Genomic DNA, 19869 nt, shown 5'->3' with positions numbered 1-19869 from the left:
TGGTTTTAAAGGTGTATATTGCAGTTTATTTTTCCTATTGTAAGATCTAAGTTTTATGAACCCTAGAAAATATTAGTTGCAAGAAGAGAAATTTCGTAATTAATTTTAAGAATAAAATCTAAAGTATTTTCTCTCTTCTAATCCCTTATCTTTAGTTTATTAAACTTTAGATTGATAAGTTGATATTAAATTTATTGATATCTATAGTTATTTTATTGCAGGAAATAAATCTATAGCTATTTACTTTGTTGTTTTCTTTTTATATTTATGTACCTCAGACTTTAGCAAAAATCTAAGTTTTATGAACCCTAGAAAATATTAGTTGCAAGAAGAGAAATTTCGTAATTAATTTTAAGAATAAAATCTAAAGTATTTTCTCTCTTCTAATCCCTTATCTTTAGTTTATTAAACTTTAGATTGATAAGTTGATATTAAATTTATTGATATCTATAGTTATTTTATTGCAGGAAATAAATCTATAGCTATTTACTTTGTTGTTTTCTTTTTATATTTATGTACCTCAGACTTTAGCAAAAATCATATTTATGCCTTTGATAATATACAGTAAAAAAAAAATCAGAGTGTTAAAAATATATAAATTCCATCTAAATCCTATATTCACAAAGCAAATGGACAAAAAAAAACCATTATACATTTCTATCATAGAAAATATAAATAAACTTCTATCAATGTTTATAAATATACATAATAACAATTATATATATATATATATATATATATAAGTATATATATATAAATATATATATATATATATATATATATATATATTTATATATATAATATATTTATATTTATATATATAATATATATATATATATATATTTTTATTTTTTTTAAATTCAAACAAAAATATTTTTTTTTATAAAATTTGAAATAAGCGGAGGGTTCGGCTGGGGGCCGAGCTCACTGTGCAATGCACAGTGGCTGGCGGCTGAGCTCACTATGCATGGCGTAGTGGCCGGCAGCCGAGTCCACTATGTATTGCATAGTGGCCAGCCGCCGAGCTCACTGTGCACTGCACAGTGGCCGGCGCCCGTGCTCACTGTGTAATACATAGTGGCCGGCGGCCGAGCCCACTGTGCCCTGCACAGTGGAGACTTCGGCGGTGCCGACTTCCGCCTCTCGTCTCCTCCCTTTGTTTGCTCATCCCGTCCGCCGCCCATGGCCGCCCTGCATAGTAATGGGGTCAAAAAAAAAAAAAAATTAAAAGGGGAGAAAATCCTAGCTCGATTAGAGCTAGGGTAGAGAGGAAAAATAAACAAGTTTATGGGTTTTTAAAAAAAAAGGTGTCAAAGAAGTAATTATATATTATGAATTAAATTAGGGTTTTCATGAAAGTTATTTTTAAGCTTTTAGAAATTTATTTTTAAAATTAGTTAGGGTTTCAATTTAAATAGGCGGAGGAGTTTTTTTTTAGTTTCCATTTAATTATTTTTAGATTAGCTAATTGTGAAGCCTTTATTAAATAGAAAGGGAAATTAATTCCTTGAAAACTAAATTTGACTTTGGAAAGATAATTATCCTCATCGAATAATGTCATTAAGAAATTAATTTGACACTTTAAACCATTAAATTAATTAATGATTTAAAATGAAATTTAGACAATATGGCTTTATTGGAGATCAATTTTTATCTACGTCTTCCATTTAAATGAGTTTAATTAATTAAACTAACGACTATATTTGATGAGAAAATAAATTAAAATATTTAGTTTTCCGCAAATAAATTTTAATTAATTTTCGATACTTAGTTAGTATTAGAGTTAGTCCGATTATAGTTTTGGCCAACATGTTAACACATGTCGTGTTAGCGAACTTTGTTAATTAATTAATTAGTATGTTTAAAAAAAAAAAATCATTCCGTTTTTGCCCTAAATTTTGGGCATGACAGTCTTGGTGTGTTCTTTGCAAAATAGCTTTCTCCTTATAGAATGCATAGATTTGAACTTGAAAAGATGTATTCTTAATGGTAGTCCCATTTTTTATCTTGGTTCCACTTTCCATTTTTTAGACTTGAAACCTTGCTTTGATCCCCATACTTATAGAATTAATAGATCTCCAACCTAGCTTAGCCTGATCGGTCTTCCCTTGGAGTTTTGGTGTGTGGACACACTTGTAAAAATAGGATATGTGTTGGGTTCTTTCCTAGGCATAGAAGAGGATTTTCTCAATGGAAATGAGAGGGATGTGGCAAACATTTATTTTGACATAGAGTTAGACTTTGGCTTATGGGGAGCTAGAAACAGTGTCTGAAGTAGGCAGATGGAAACAAAAAGTTAAAATACTAATGGATAGAAATCCTAGTAAATGTTTATTGAGAGCCCAGATTATTTATGGAATCTCTCTAAAAGGCTCTATGGGTTTAGTAATTCAAGGAAATGAACCCCCCCTACTAGTTTTAGATGCATGTCAAGATAAGGAAGGTAGATTGTAGTAAGGCAGTGAGAATGCAATCTCCCCACAAAAAGAAGACCTTAATCCTTCCCTTGAGGAACCAACTAATATTTCTCCTTAGATAAGACCTAACCTCTTTCTGGGTTCCAATCCTTTAAGTGGTTTCCCCAAAAAGATTAAAGTTCCAAAAAAGAGAACTGTCCCAAAATGGAGAGTGAGCAAAGTTTTACTTTCCTGAGCCAAAAAGCCTACTAGAAAAAGAAAGCAAGCTAGAAATGCCTAAGCGAGGGACAGTGTGAATCTTATGGATCAAAACAAATCTAAAGCACCAGCTCTCTTGGATCTAATCTCAGAAATAGAAATTTTAAAGGAAGACATTATTCATGAAATGAATGCTTCTAAGGAAGATGGGGTGCTTCCTCACAATTTAGAGAGGCTAGTCTTAGTCTTTCAACATTCCCATCCTCATGGTCTAGATATCACCCCATCTAAGGTGGAAGTGGTTGATAAATCTGCAAATCCCTCTACCTTGAACCCTCCCCTACTTCATAATTCCCTGTCTAGGATTTATCTTTTGAAGCTAAGGAGTTTCAATCTTTCCTCGAAGGTCCCAAACTCTTTCATTGATTCCCCTATTCTCCTCTTTTCTTCTCAACATATGGGTTCAGCCTCAAATCAAAAAATTCTATTGAATGACTATATGGAAGAAGATGAAGTTCCTGAGGAAGTTATGGAGACCCCCCTTGCAGCTTTGTATTCACAGGTGAAAGAAAAAAGAAAGTTGGGCATTAAGCAATATATTGACTGTAATTCTAAACCTGATTTTGACATTGCCTCTCCTAAGAGAGGTATAAAATCATTGAGTGAGCAACGTTTGATGGAAGGAGAGGTTGATGGACAAATTAAGATAACTAAAATTCTAAAAGGAAGGGTTCTACCCTTCCTGAATAGAAATGAAAATCTTAACTTGGAATGTTAGGGGCCTCAATGCCCCTAACAAGAAATGCTTGATCAAAAGAAGATTACTTTTGATCAATGCAGACATCATTATGTTTCAAGAAACAAATCTCAAATTTCAACAAGAAAAATCCTTTGGTTAAAATCTTAGGAGCCAATATAAAGACTGTAAGTAGGAAGCAATTCAAGAAGATGGTGCATCTGGGGGTCTTCTGATAATATGGAAACCTTCTACGGTACAGATTGAGAGGGTTGCTTCAAATAGAAACTAGTTATTGGTTGTAGTCAAGATTTTATCCTTAAATTTTTCTTTCTTCTTAGTCAATGCCTATGGCCCTATGTCTTTGGTATCCAAACAGGCTTTCTGGTCAGATTTGGATGGAGTGATTTCTCAAATCCATAAAGAGTCTATTTATTGGACAGGATTTCAATGCTATCAGAAGTTTGAAAGACAAAAGAGGAGGTTTACTCAAGCTTGAGAAATATCAACAAGAATTCAATAATTGGGTGGAAAGGAATGACCTTCTTGAGGTGGAGTCAGGAGTGTTAGACAACTTAGATGACTAAGGGGGAGGGGGGTGAATCAATTGTCAATAGATTATAAAACTTTAAGCATTAAAACCTTGTTACTAAAATACATAAACCAAATACCATAATGGCAGATATAATAGTTAAGCATAAATATATGCCATAGAAAATTTACCAACCATCCACAAAAGATAACACCAAGATTTGTATGTCCAAAACCCGGTAAAAGGAAAAACCATGGTGGGAAGCCTACCCATAGTCAGATAATACTTTTGCAGTAAGTATGTGATTACAAAAAGAGGGGCCTACACATGTAGGAAGGCCAATAGCCTAGAGTGCACTGCTCATCACAAAAGGAGCCTCATTGACTACAAAATAAATCTAGACTGCAATCCGAAAAGAAGAGTGAACTACAAGAATAGCAACTTCTATGCCTGAGTACAGTTCTGGTTAAGCTCAATACCAGAGATCTTAAAATTATTTCACCAACCCAATTCTCTCACCTTTGATTGACTAAAACCTCTTCATATAATTACAATCTCATTTGCATATAGATTATTGCATAACCCATTTCCCATTTCCATGATTTACAAAGAGATCTTACATCATGTTTATACCAACTTGGAACCTAAACAATTAGGTTGACCCTAAAAGATAATACAATAATTTCATAATATAAACACGCAATCCAATGATCATCCAAGTTAGCCTGGGACCAAAACAACATAATCCAATCAATAAATCCAACTGGTAACGCATTAGGATCATCCACCAACACGTTACATAAATCGGTTCATAACCTAGCAGAATAAGATGAGACACAAAATAGGTCGCCATAAACCAGAACCAACACAACCAATCAACATGAACATGGAAACGATAACCAACAACATCTCGCGAGACATATAGAAGTTGCACCACTTATCAAGTGCATCAAAAGATCTTCAACAATGCTCTATCAGTAAAACCCTTACTAGTGACCAAAAGGCTTATTAGAACAAATGATAGCTTCTGAGTCATCAAATCTTGAACCAACTAATTATGATATGCATCTTAATAGCATGAATGACAAATCCAAACCAATTCTACAAACCAAAGCATACCAAAGCATACTGGATCTATATCATAATCCAATAGCTCTACCGAAACCTATCGGAAACCGGTAAACAACCAAAAAAGCTAGTGTTGACATCAATGACAAAACATCAATGGGTAAGTGTGGCAAGATGGTGAACAAAAAAGTGGCCACATGCCAAAAAAAAACCAAATTTTTCATACCCCGTGCAGGTTCTAAAAATTCAAAAATGTGCTAGGCTTGGTAACACCAATCCTAGCCAAAAACAATTTAAAAAACAAAAATTTCCTCAAAACCTGTACGGGTTTTGAGGAACATTTGGTTTTTTAATAAAAAATTAAAAGTTTCTCAAAACCCGTACGGGTTTTGAGAAACATATTTTTTTTGTGTAGGCCACAGGTTTTGGCCATTTTCAACACCAAAACCCATGGAACAACAGCAAGGGAAAGCCAAAAAACCATAGAACCCACACTGGTTTGCAATTATTTTTTTGACTTTCCCAACATTGAGAGCAATTTTCAACAATGGTACCCCGTCGAATAGGTAAGATTTGATTGGTTTGATTATTTTTGTTTGCATTTTAATTGAAGTAGGGTTTTTTAATTGATTTAAGTTTTGTTTTTATTAATCTATGTCAGATTCTTCAACCAATCCCCAAAAATGAAATAGACATCAAAGACCTCCTCCTACACAAGCAACACAAGCAAACCCTGTAAATATTGCACATGAGGAACAAGAAAACCCTCAAAATCCTCAAAATTCTACTCCTCAACAACCACCACCACACTTAAACCCTCCACATCCTCCATTAGATCATGTAGATGCCATACAAGACGATCTCATCAATCATCTTACACAAAATAGTGCCCAAATTTCCTATATTGGTGAATAGGTTGAGGTCATCTAGGCTTGAGCACCACTCAACTCTCGCAAGAACACTAGAAATAATGGTTAACAGTGAAAATGAGGTATCTAGGGAGGTTACGAAATGGGGTTCATGGAGGGATAGATGTCAAACATTTTATGCGGATGGGATGTCATATGATCAAGTGAAAAAAAAGGCCATAAGTAAAGCTGACATATGTGCTCTTTTCACCGATCATGTTACCAGTAAAAACCTAGAACTAAATATGACTTAGTTTCCTATGTTGGTATTTTTATGATGATTAGTTGTGATTGTCATTGATGGACACACACTTATTTGATAAATGTATTATCCTCAACTGGTAGCTGTTATAACCAATATTGTATGTATAGTCTTTGTTTGTTGAAGACTATCGGTGTTGTGCAGAAGATGCTTTCTAGTCTTAGTATGACCAAAGACCCCAAGTGGTATGAAGATCTCAAGTTAAACGAAGACCACGAGTGGCAGTCAATTTTTTTTATCAGAACAACTATGTTCCAGTTTTCCAGTCTTCACTTGTTAACCGGTAATCGGTATATGTAATGAACCGGTATACATGTAATGTGTGATGAGTTAACATCCACCAACACTATGGTGATGTTTTTGTGTCGTGTTACCAAAAGTGTCTAGATGCACTGTACCTAGGAAATTGTAGTCTAATCTTATTGGACCGACATGAAATCAAGTTCCTATATAAGGACATCATGTCTAGGGTTTTAAGAGAGAGAAATAGAGGAGAAGTTGTTATGTGTGAAGCTTTTAAAAAGATTAGGTCTGATCAAGAAAAGATACCTCATGACTGAAATTGAGAGTCAAAAACATAGAATACTAAAGTAATGCTTGAATGCATTAACAAGGAATGGTCAAGGATCTAATCAAGCATTTTGTGCTACTAGCTAGATCATTTACTTGTTGATTACTAATATCTTCGACAAGTTTGAAACCCTTAACCGGGTAGGCCTAGTCAAGCCTTTTGTAAAACCTCTAACAAGGTGTTTCACAGTTGTGAATTTGAAATCCTTTAATAGGGTAGTCTTTAATAGTTGTTATCTCCTAATAGAGATCTAGATTCCTAACAGGATCTGTTCTGGTGAAGAACATTGTAAGACCTTAACTGGTATGACCTTAACCAGTCTGGTTACTATTCTACAGATAGTTGACTTGTGAGTTTTACTCACCATGGTTTTTCCCATTTGGGTTTCCACGTCAAAAACATCTTGTGTTATGGTGATTGCACTTTTGTGGGTGAATGATTTATTTGCTATCTGGCTTGTTTTTGTTCTAATCAAGTTATTGTTTAACCTACTTCACTGGTTAGCAGTTAAACTATTTAAGTATTTATTGAGATTATTAGGCATTCTAATTCACCCCCCCTCTTAGTATTCATCAATTGATATCAGAGCCAACCTTTTCATAAGTCCAACCAACTGAAAGGAGATATTGGAGAATACAGTATGAGGGAACTCACTCACCATTTTGCTGAATCTGAGAAAGCCTATGATGAACTCAAGATCCAGTTTAAAGCCTCTTTAGTCAAGAGAAGAGAGCTTGTTGAGCGGTTGATGGAACTTACCAAAAATAGTTCTTCTGATGAAGCAGACATGGATGCCCTAGCTGGAGAAGTGGAGAAACTAAATGAATCCAAAACTAACCTAAGGAGGGAGTTAGAAGGACTGACTATCAAGATGAGTCAGGAACTAGAAAACAAAAGAAAAGCTGAAGATCTGGTAAAGGACAAGGAGCATGAGATCTTTAAATTAAAGCAAGAAGTTGGTACCATTACTACCTATCCACAGGAGGGTAAAGAAGAGAAAGAAGAAATGAAAGCTGAGCTGAAAGTAGCTATCTCTCAAAATGAAACCTCAGTGAAGACCAATGATGCTCTTTCCAAGGAACTTGCTGAGACTAAAGAAATACTTGCTAAGTTCAACCGGAGTGCTGTCAACCTAGAGAAAAAGATGGAATCGGTAAAGCCATCAAAGGATACCACTGGACTTGGTTTCTCTAGATTCAAGGAAGGTGAGACCTCTGGAACCAAGAATGTTGCACTGAAGAAGCAATCAACACCTAAGGACAATAGTGGAAATAAAGGTAAGAAAAAGTTTAAACCTGTTTTCTTTAACTCTCTTAAGGAAGGACATACTGCCAATGTATGTAGGACCAAGACTTACAATGATTTTCCTTATTTTCAAAATAATGTGGCTAGACCTGGTAGATTCAATGGTCATTGTTATACATGCAACAAGTTTGGGCATAGAGATTTTGAGTGTAGGTCAGCTATGAATAACTCTAGAAATTTTCCACCAAGATCCAATGCAGTTGTCCCTAAACCTCCTATAAATAGGAACTCAAACCAGTACAGAACCCATGACCACTAGTCAAATTGTTGTGAAGAGGTAACCAGTTGGAGAGCAACCTATCTAATCTGTCGTGGTAGTGGTCACACTGCTGCAACATGCAGAAGGAAGAATGGAAATGTAAATACCAAACCATGGAAAACACCTGGAATGGTATGCTATCACTGCATCAAATCAGGACACACTGCTAGAACATGTAGACTGAGAAAGAATCCATTGGGAGACATACCGATCAACACTGAAGGGAAAATTGATGTTGAAACCATTCAGGCGGATATGGACAAAACTTGGAAAAAGAAATCTGAAGTGAAGCCACATGATGAACCAGTTTCAACACCAAGTGTGGAAATCCCTGAATCAGTAAATTGAGCTTCAAAAAGCTTAGGGGGAACATATCGGTATAAATATTTAGAAACCCCCAGGAGTATATCGATAAGACACATTTATTGACAGTTGTTACCTGTCAACCGATAGAAGAATTGAAGCGGTAAAAAGTAAAATTAAGGTTTGAACCCTAATAGTGATGCATTTATTATGGTAGGTGGGAGCATGTTTAAAAGTAACTTTTATCGTCATTTCTACTTACCTAGTTTCTAAGAAAATTTATTTAAGTTGAGAAGCACAACTAGAGCAATTCATCTTGCATTCAAAAGAATTCAGAAAGGAATCTTGCACAAATCTTGCAACCATTTCATACTATTAGTGTGAAAGTCAAAGTGGTAATCAAGCGTCCGGAGAAGTGTGTTTTTCTCATCATCAGCAAACCCTAAACTCAGAGAATAAAGGTATTTCTCTTTGAAACATTCTTATCATTAGAAATCAGTTTGGTATGGCATATGCATCAAATATCCCCTCTAGTTCTACTGAACTTGAGGATACACCTGAGCTTCTTAAGATGAGATACAATGCCCTATCTCAAATTCCCGTCAGAGTCATTGTCGAAGGTGATGTTACAAGATATATTGATTGTAAACTAGAAGACCTAGGGTCCCTAGTAATTCACTCCCACTTGAGTCTGTTTTGTGGAGATGATAAAAAGATTAAACCTGAATATAACATAATAGAGAAGAAGAAATTGCACAATGTAGTTTACTTTCTCAAAGAACTTACCGAGGAACATATCAGGATTATCCTCAATAGGGTTCATGGTGACAAAATGTACCTTGAATGAACTCATGATATTACACTAGAAGAAATTCATGCCGTGACCAGATTCTGCAATATTGGGGAAGTGCTCATTCTTCAGAAAATCCCTAAATCGAAAGTAATGGAGCTCACCGATTCAATAAGTGATCAATGAGCAACGACTATTAATACCATTAGAGATGATTTGGTGAAATATGGATGTATGGTAATTGGGTACAGACTATTCTATGCTAGCAGAATGAATTTTGTTCCTTCAGCAGTGGTGCATGCCACTTACAGAATGATGAAGGAAGATGCAGAATGTGATCTATGTACCTGTATACAGAAACAACTCATAGACAACCTGAAGTCAATCAAATCAGATAGAACTCAAAGGTTCAAGTTTGGTCAATTACTAGTTGGTTTATTTTTCTACTTCCAAAGTTACTTTCCTAGAGTCGGTGATGTTGAATGGTCAACTGATCTACCGATTACCAGACAAATAAAGGAGAGTCTGCAAGTAGTAAGAACTGCATATCCGGAGACTTTGAACAGGTATTTTGATGAATTCAAACTAAAAATGAACCAGAGAATGAGAATATTTGGTGACTTAGTTAAGAAATATGAAGATGACATCTGTTTCACCATAAAAAAAAATGAATGCATAATGGAAGCACTTGAACCCAGAAAAGATGTAGTTGGGCCTATGGCCTATGAGGTGGTAAATGTTATATTGACGGGATATGCCTCAACCCTATTAGCCTTGCCACTGGAACCCAAAAAGAAGAGGACTAGTACTTATTTAGAGAGAATCAAATCTAGTGAGGTACCAAAGGAGACAAAGGGTAAAGCAGTCCCATGAGCATCGACACCAGTTACATCTGCTGCTAAACCCAAAGTGACCAAAAGGTCACCTGCTAAAAAGAAACCGGAGGCTATTTCGACAAAAGTGTTCAAATGGACAAGGAAAACCAGGAATCACTCACCAAATCCAGAAGACTCTGAATCAGAGGTAGTAGTAAAGAAGACAAGGAAATCTACCAAGAAAATAAAGTCAACTGGTAATGTACCTACAATCTCTACACTGGTAAAAATAGATATTTCTTCTTACAAACCTATGACACATTATCAAAGGACTATAAAGAATATTAGAAGAAAAGTTCTTGATGATTTAAAAGATTATTTTGATGATTTCAATGATAATGAAAAGGAGGATGTGGAACAAGAACTCATTAAATATCTATGTATAAATGATCGGTCACCTTCTAAGATTAAATCTATTACATCTAAATCTTTGTATGATTCTTTGGACAACAAATGGTGCATTGCCATTGAAAAAAAGCAAGACATCAGGGAGAAAATTTTTGCTCAATACTTTCCAGATGTCTCTAATTTAGAATTGTTTGAAATTATTGACAAGAACAAAGGCATCTTCTTCATGCCAAGAACAAGACTTCAGCTACTCGAAATAAAATCTTTTGAAGTGGAAAAAGACACCCATTTGAAGGTGAAAACTGTTGTCAAGATGCAAAATGCATACAAAGCTAATCGGCTAGCTGAACAAGACCCTGATCTATCTACAACCATTCCCGATGAAGTCTTTGATAGTATAGGTGAAAGACTAGAAGAACAAAATGAACCCATTGATGTTGATGCACTAGACATGGAGGACACCACCCCTGATGAGGAGGAAGTTGAAAAAGAAAGATTTGAGAAAGAAAAGGAAGAGAAAGTAGAAAATGAGAAACTTGAGAAAGAAAAATAAGAGAAAGAGCAAGCAGAAATGAAGAAGAAGGAAGAAAAGTAAAAGAAGAAACAAGAAGAATAAAAGAAGAAGAAGGAAGAAGAGGAAAAGAAGAGACAAGAAGAAGAAATGAAGAAGAAGGAGGAAGAGGAAAAGAAGAGACAAGAAGAAGAGAAGGAAAAAGAAGAAGAGGAAAAGAGGAAAGAAATTGCAAAGAAAAAGGAAGAGGAGAAATAGAGAGAAGAAGAGAGGAAGAAGCAAGAGGAGAAAGAAGAGGTTGCCAAGCTAGCTCAAGAAAAAGATGAAGAGGAGAAATGAAGACAAGCGGACATCAAGGACAAAGAGGGAGAACAAATTCCTAAGATAACTGGAGATCAAACCAAGAAGGTTGATTCCACAAGTTCCACTGATTTGACTCTTGCTTGTCTGACATAGTCAGTTGATGAAACTGAGCTACTACAAAGCATTCAATTAGCACAAGAGAGATTGGAAGAACTAAAGAAAAAGAAAGATCAAGATGTCATTCAGTTTGTCATTAACACCCTCTCCAGTCTAATTCTCGGTACTAGTCTCCCCAGTAACGACTCCTCACTGGCTAAACTCAAACTTCTCTTACAATAGTCGATGACCAGGTACAATGTCTAGAAGATGTTGCCCAGGCCACTGCAAAGAAAAACCATGAAAAGGCACTTGCAATTGTCTTAGTTTAGCACATGAATGACGACTGGACAAAATTGCTTAAACAAAAAGATGATATAAGGTTAGCTATGGGTGAAGGTCACCTACTCTTGAGTAAAATCTGTCAACCACACCTATTTTGTGAAGATGCTCTGAAGCAGAAAACACTATTACAAACGGAGTTATAGAAGTACATCGCAACTTAAAAATGCCCTATGATCCGTTCACAACCTATGGACACACTATTCATCTGTATCAGCATCAGATTGCCAAGCTTGACTCAAAAATCTATAATCGGACTCGAGATTTGCAGGAGCTTCAATTGCTCTTATTGCCTAAACTGTAGGTACTCCAAAAATACCTTCTGAACCTAGAAGATATCACTGTGACACGAGAGCTGAGCACCATAGATGTGATGGAAGAATTAGCCTTCCAAATGAAGACCAAGAGTGAAATTGTTGCCTCACTTCTTGAGTTGTGGTCCTCAGATATGAAGGACTTTCTGCAAAACTTTAAATCTCTTTTTGAAAAGTTTTACTCTATATTGAAATGAACACATACTCTATTTTTACATTATGAAAACTGGCGATATTTTGCATTTACTTTGTCATTGTGGGCAAAGGGGGAGTAGTGTATCTTAAAATTTTGACAAATACTTTGCATATACTTGTGATTTTTTTTTTTGCAAAAGGAGTAGTGTATATGCTTAGGGGGAGTAATTTTGCTCATGGCATTTTTTTTCTTTTAGCACTTGGATGTCAAATTTTTTTTTAAGTGTTGCCATCAATGCCAAAGGGGGAGATTATTGGTATTTTGATGATGTTTAGTTGTGATTGTCATTGATGGACACACACTTATTTGGTGAATGTATTATCCTCAACTGGTAGCTATTCTAACCGGTATTGTATGTATAGTCTTTGTTTGTTGAAGACTATCGATGTTGTGTAGAAGATGCTTTCCAGTCTTAGTATGACCAAAGACCCCAAGTGGTATGAAGATCTCAAGCTGAACAAAGACCCCGAGTTGTAGTCAATCTTTTTTATCAGAACAACTATGTTCCATTTTTCCAGTCTTCACTTGTTAATTGGTAATCGGTATATGTGATGAACTGGTATACATGTAATGTGTGATGAGTTACCATCCACCGACACTATGGTGATGTTTTTGTGTCGTGTTACCAAAAGTATCTAGATGCACTGTACCTAGGAAATTGTAGTCTAATCTTATTGACTGACATGAAATCAAGTTCCTATATAAGGAAATCAAGTCTAGGGTTTTAAGAGAGAGATAGAGGAGAAGTTGTTATGTGTGAAGCTTTTAAAAAGATTAGGTCTAATCAAGAAAAGATACCTCGTGACTGAGATTGAGAGTGAAAAACATAGAAGAATGAAGTAATACTTGAATGCATTAATAAGGAATGGTCAAGGATCTAATCAAGCATTCTATGCTACTAGCTAGATCATTTACTTGTTGATTACTAATATCTTCGACAAGTCTGAAACCCTTAACCGGGTAGGCCTAGTCAAACCAAGCCTTTTGTAAAACCTCTAACAAGGTGATTCATAGTTGTGAATTTGAAATCCTTTAACAAGGTAGTCTTTAACAGGACTTATCTCCTAATAGAGATCTGGATTCCTAATAGGATCTGTTCTGGTGAAGAACATTGTAAGACCTTAACCGGTCTGGTTACTATTCTACAAATAGTTGACTTGTGAGTTTTACTCACCGTGGTTTTTCCCATTTGGGTTTCCACATCAAAAATATCTTGTGTTATGGTGATTGCACTTTTGTGGGTGAATGCTTTAATTACTAGCTGGCTTGTTTTTGTTCTAATCAAGTTATTGTTTAACCTGCTTCACTAGTCAGCAGTTAAACTATTTAAGTATTTATTGAGATTATTAGGCATACTAATTCACCCCCCCCCCCCTCTTAGTATTTATCATCCTATACATTGGTGTGTTCATGCTAGGCTGAAAGTCAATTTTTGGGATAGGTGGTTTGACCAACCACCTTGTAATAATTGGGAGGTGCCTCTATATTTTTTGAGAAAGTTGTATTGTGAGTTTATCCTTAGCAAGAAGCCAAATTACTTTGACATCTGGTAATTTCAGGGTAGATGGAGATGCTCTGCGTAGGATAGACTTGGGGCCCATAGGGTGGTAGAGCCATAACATAGGAGGCGTACAACTCCTATACCCATGGTTCATGTCACTGTCCCTATATCCTTGAAGGAGTCTATGGAATTACAGACTCTTCAGGCCACTGCATCATTGACTGATGTCATTGTTCAGCATGACACATAGTTGGTCAGAGTAGAGGATGTACCAGCATCTGTAGCACCTCCTTCATCATCAGCACCTACTTCATTAGCGTCACCTCCTTCATCAGTGTCACCTCATGCATCATTTGGCATGAGCCAGCCCATTCAACATATGTGCCCCGCCTGCCAGGGTGTATGTTCTAGTGTAGAAACTGATGTGAATGAGGATGGTTTGACATCTCATTTGTGTACATGTTATGGGAGTAGATGACATGCTTCCACTGCAAAGGATGTGGCCCTCACTGATGAACTGATCAATATGTTGTACCCTCTTTATCAAACATAGGTGCGCTTAATTTTGTTTATGATATGTTATCAATTAAGTGACTAAATCTTATAAAAAGAAATGAATTTTTATTTTTAGAACAATTTAAAGTGACATATTAATAAAATTCATTGTAGGGTGCAGCAGGTTGTGGGAGTACACCACATACTTTTCAATCGACTCCACGGTCATGAGTAGTTTTGCCACCAAAGGTAAAGATTTATAAATTTGTTAAAAATATAATAATACATTGGTTTCAAAATATCTTTTGTTAATTATATGTATCATTACTTGGTGTTTTATAGGGCTTAGTAGTGGCTAAGATGTCCCAACTTGATGATATCACGCTTTTGGAAATTGACTTTAGCCAAGATAGTTGTGCAGTACCATTTAGATTTATATATTTTTGACTTAAGTGATATATTAAATACATGCTCTTTTCCCTTATGTTAATTTTTTTTTGTTAGTTGACCCCACCTGCCTCAAGGACATCTCATGTGAGAAAGCCATCCTCTAACACTCCAAGGCAGAAAAAGATATCCTCTTGGACACCCAAATGACAGAAGGTAATTCAGTAGAATTTAAATTCATTTGTTGAAATGTATTATGATTAAACATGTATATGTAGATATTGATAAATGCACTTAATTTATTTGTTCTATATACAGAAACATATGGGGTTTACAAAATTAATGAATGCACCTGATGTCAATGAGGTTCAACAGAGGGAAGAGGTGATATCTTCATATTCACTTTGGATTGCATTCTTGCTTGTTCGAAATAACTAAATCCTTTTATGTCTATATCACATGTTATCATTTTTCATACAAGAAATGGTAATAGTTGCATCAGATTCGACTAGGCCTCTTAAGGTTATAGGAGAACTATATGAGGCTTCAGTGTGCATTTGTTCTACATATGTTAAATATATTTGTTTTATCTAGTTTGTCAACTACTTTGGGTTATTAACTTGTATAGTTGTCTTTAACCTATTACAAGCCCCTTCCAAACTTTCTACTGTTATTCTACCATTCCATTTCAGTAGAAGTCCTACACGTATATTATGGGATTCAACATGACCAAGGGAAAAGGTTTGTTTGTCTTATATCAACTCCTTTTCACTAAGTGGACAATGGAGTTGAAACCCTCTAGTTAACTCTTTTTGGATCACTTACCAAGGATATAGGAAATGGTCGTAACTAATTCATCTGTGACTTTGCCTCCTATGACCACAACACATCAGTTTGAGGCTCTGGTATGCTTTAGTTTTTTAGTCTATTCATTTTTAGTTATTACGTGTTATTTGACATATATGTTATTAACATGTATTAATGTTGTTTTACCAGTTACAACCCCCTTTAGGACATCCCACGGATCCTCAGCCTCACCCAGTTGCAGAAGATAGAGATGAGGTAATCAACATTTCAACTTCAAACAATTTAGAGTTCAGTATTTAGTTATTTTGATGTTATATTGAGAAAATATATCTGATTCGACATTTGAATTGTCCTTGTGCAGCCACTTGCAGAGCCACGTACTGCTTTGAAGAGACTCAATTTTGATGATCTGCCACAGTCATAGATACCGATAGAGACATATAGTTATAGTTGTGGTCATTGAAGGACCAATTTTTTTATATATTCAACATTTGTATATGTATTTATCGACTTTGACAGACATGGCACATGCCACATTTTTGTAACTATTATTTATTTGGCATCTATGCCATTTTTTGATATGTACACGATTATTGTTCATTTTGATATATATGAAACTTGATATTCGATCCAATTTGTTCATTGATATATATGAAACTTGATATTCATGAAACTTAGTTATTTCTTATTGAAATGTGATCAAACGTGTTCATTATGTATATGTCTTGAAATGTGATCCAATTTGTTCATTACTTGTAACTCATGTGGCAAATATTTTTAAACTATCTATTGCTCATATTGTGTATACCCAAGTACCGACACCGGTAATGCTGGTATTGTGTATTTTGATTGAGTGAATTTTCTTTGAGTCGTTCATGCATGAAGAGATTGGAGTGAAGTTATTATTTCATAAACTCATTCTTATGGAGTGAAGTTCATCATTTCAAGAACCAATTAATACAAGATTTGAGTGCACAGAGTAGATTTGAAATTTATCTAAGGATGAGTCGGCTTAGGTAAGGTTTTCATTTAAATTTTATTCTATAACAAGTCAGCCTTAGGGTAAGAGACACACCTATTCATCCAAATCGCCTATAAAAGAAGAGTTGAAGCATTTATTTTAACATCAAATCAAACCAATTATCTCTTCTTTCCTCCAAAACTGTCAGTGAGAGGTGGCAAAATAGTGCATCTTTTGTTCTTCTCATTGCGGGAATGAATCGTCAGCATGAGTGCATCCAAGTGGTCAGTTTTATGCTAGGTTTTCCCTTGTCTTTCTCCCTAAGATGTCTGATCATTTGGAGCCACCTTGTAGCGATGTTTTCCCTTGAGTGCTCAAAGTGGAAAAACTGATCAAACTTTGACGTCGCATAACTCCAAGACCTTGGCACTTATGGATGATCTATATGAACCTATGGGGTCATGTTGTCTCTCCCTAAAAAATCCTCTCTTGGTTTCAAACAACTCGATTTTGTTTTCTTGTGGTGAGATTTTTTCTATTGCATCAAAAACCGTCAATGAGAGGTGGCAAAATAGTGCATCTTTCATTTTGCTCATCGTGGGAACAAACTGTCAGTGCAAGAACATCTAGGTGGCTGGTTTTACACTAGGTATGCCCTTGTCTTGCTCCCCAAGATGTTCGATCATTCAGAGCCACCTCGTAGCAATGTTTTCCCTTCAGCACTCAAAGTGGAAAAAATAGTCAAACTTTGACATCACATAACTCAAAGACCGTGGCACTTATGGATGATTTGTTTGAGCCTATGGGGTTATGTTGTTTCTACCTAAAAAATCCTCTCTCGGTTTTAGACAACTCAGTTCCATTTTCTTGTGGTGAGATGCTTTATGTCGCATCAAAAACCGTCAAAAACCGTCAATGAGAGGTGGCAAAATAGTGCATCTTTCATTCTGCTCATTGTGGGAATGAATTGTCAGCATGAGTGCATATGGGTGGCTGGTTTTATGCTAGCTATTCCCTTGTCTCTCTCCCCAAGATGTCTGATCATTCTGAGCCACCTCGTAGTGACGTTTTCCCTTGAGCGCTCAAAGTGGAAAAAATAGTCAAACTTTGACATCATGTAACTCAGAGACTATGGTGCTTATGGATGATCTATTTGAACCTATGGGGTTGTGTTGTTTCTACCTAAAAAATCCTCTCTCGGTTTCGGACAACTCGATTCCGTTTTCTTGTGGTGAGATTTTTTTTGTCGCATCAAAAACTGTCAAAAACCGTCAATGAGAGGTGACAAAATAGTGCATCTTTTGTTCTACTTGTCGTGGGAACAAACCATCAGCACAAGCGTGTCTAGGTGGTCAATTTTATGCTAGGTGTGCCCTTTTCTCACTCCCCAAGATGTCCGATCATTCCAAGCCACCTCGTAGTGACATTTTCCCTTGAGCGCCCAAAGTTGAAAAAATGATCAAACTTTGACGTTAGGTAACTCGGAGACCGTGGTATTTATGGACAATCCATTTGAACCTATGGGGTCATTTTGTCACTTCCTATAAAATCCTCTCTTGATTTTGGACAACTCGATTTCTTTTTCTTGTGGTGATATTTTTTCTATCGCATCAAAAACCGTTAAAAATCGTCAGTGAGAGGTGGCAAAATAGTGCATCTTTCATTTTGCTCATCGTGGGAACAAACCGTCAGCACGAGCACATCTGGGTGGCTGGGTTTATGCTAGGTGTTCCCTTGTCTTTCTCCCCAAGACATCCATGCATTCTGAGCCACCTCGTAGCGATGTTTTCCCTTAAGCGCTCAAAGTGGAAAAAATGGTCAAACTTTGACATCACGTAACTCGGAGACTGCGGCACTTATGGATGATCCATTTGAACCTATGGGGTCATATTTTCTCTTCCTATAAGGGCCTCTCTTGGTTTTAGACTATTTCTACTAGCCCTTCAAATTAAGTAATTCAACAATAACTCAAAACTTTCCCAAAATACTTGGAAAAAAAATTGCATATTCAGATACCCATTTGCAAGTTATTTAACATATGTCAGAATCAAACATAGTTATTTATAATCAAATAGTAAAAATTTATAATCAAATGGTACAATCTTATTACTAATGTATTTATAATCAAATGATACAAGCTTATTACTAATGTATTTATAATCAAATTGTACAAATTTGGGCTCTCAAAATTTGCAAATCAGCCTCATGGACACTTTCATATATAAAATTTGGCATCTAATATAAACGATCAAGCTCATTACTGTTTATATTTACCAAATTTTGCATCTAAATATGCAAATTACAACTCGTTGTTTTTTTATACAAAAATTAGCATCTAGATATGCACATTACAATTCATTGTTATATTTTTATACAAAATTTAGCATCTAGATATGCACATTACAACTCATTGATGTTTTTATATACAAAATTTGGCATCTACATATGCACATTATAGCTCATATGCATATTACGGCTAATATGCATGTAGAGCACATCCAAAAAAGCAAATTTACAACGTTTTGCAAAAGATATATACAAAATTGTCAAAATTATTCTACCTTATTGTAGAATTATTCTTCTAGATGGCCCAAAATCAATCAAGTGAACCTTCTTGATCAACTCTAACCCTTAGTGTCTCAAGTATTGCCTCATGGTCATATTCACGAAATTTCCAAAAATCCTTGTTAAGAGGTCTACCACAATATTTAATCAAATGAATATTTGTTGCAACAAGAAGGTTTGAGTAATGAAGAATATGTCTATGTCTGAAAGTCCTCAAACAACTAGACATTAGATTTTTTTTATAGAGTAACTGCAATTTATAGAAGGATAAGTTAATGCCAAAATCAATACAATGACTGCTAAATAAATGAGTTTAAGAGGTCTCAATACAAATCGACACAACAATAGTACCTTCTAAGTATTGGCATTTTGGATATGTTGATATGGTTTTTTCATTGATGTCAACACTTATCATACTGATTTGCAATGTTCACTGACAAGCAAGTGACTTATGCACAGTCATTGGTATTTAGTTTACCGACAAGATATATTTTTCACCGGCACTTAGAATGACATGGAAAACACTTGGTTATGTCGAAGACATCGTTTGGACACTTTGTCTTGGAGATTTGTTCATTGGTATATTTGAGTTTGCATATTTGTTGTTACCGGCAAATAGGTCCAGGATAAGCACTGACAGGCTTATCTTTTCCAAATCAGCACGACATGTTATGGAGATAATTTATTATTGTTGTAAATGCATTAAGCCGATATGTTGTATCAGATATTGCATATGTTATTGATTTACTTGTAAATTGTTTTTATTGTAATATCTTTTGTAAAGCTGACCTACACATTTTGGTCCTAGGATTCGGTATA

The sequence above is a fragment of the Cryptomeria japonica genome, chromosome 5 (genome assembly GCF_030272615.1).
Source record: "Cryptomeria japonica chromosome 5, Sugi_1.0, whole genome shotgun sequence".
Classification (NCBI taxonomy): domain Eukaryota; kingdom Viridiplantae; phylum Streptophyta; class Pinopsida; order Cupressales; family Cupressaceae; genus Cryptomeria; species Cryptomeria japonica.
The sequence above is the reverse complement of the archived record's forward strand: the minus strand, read 5'-3'. Positions refer to the sequence as shown.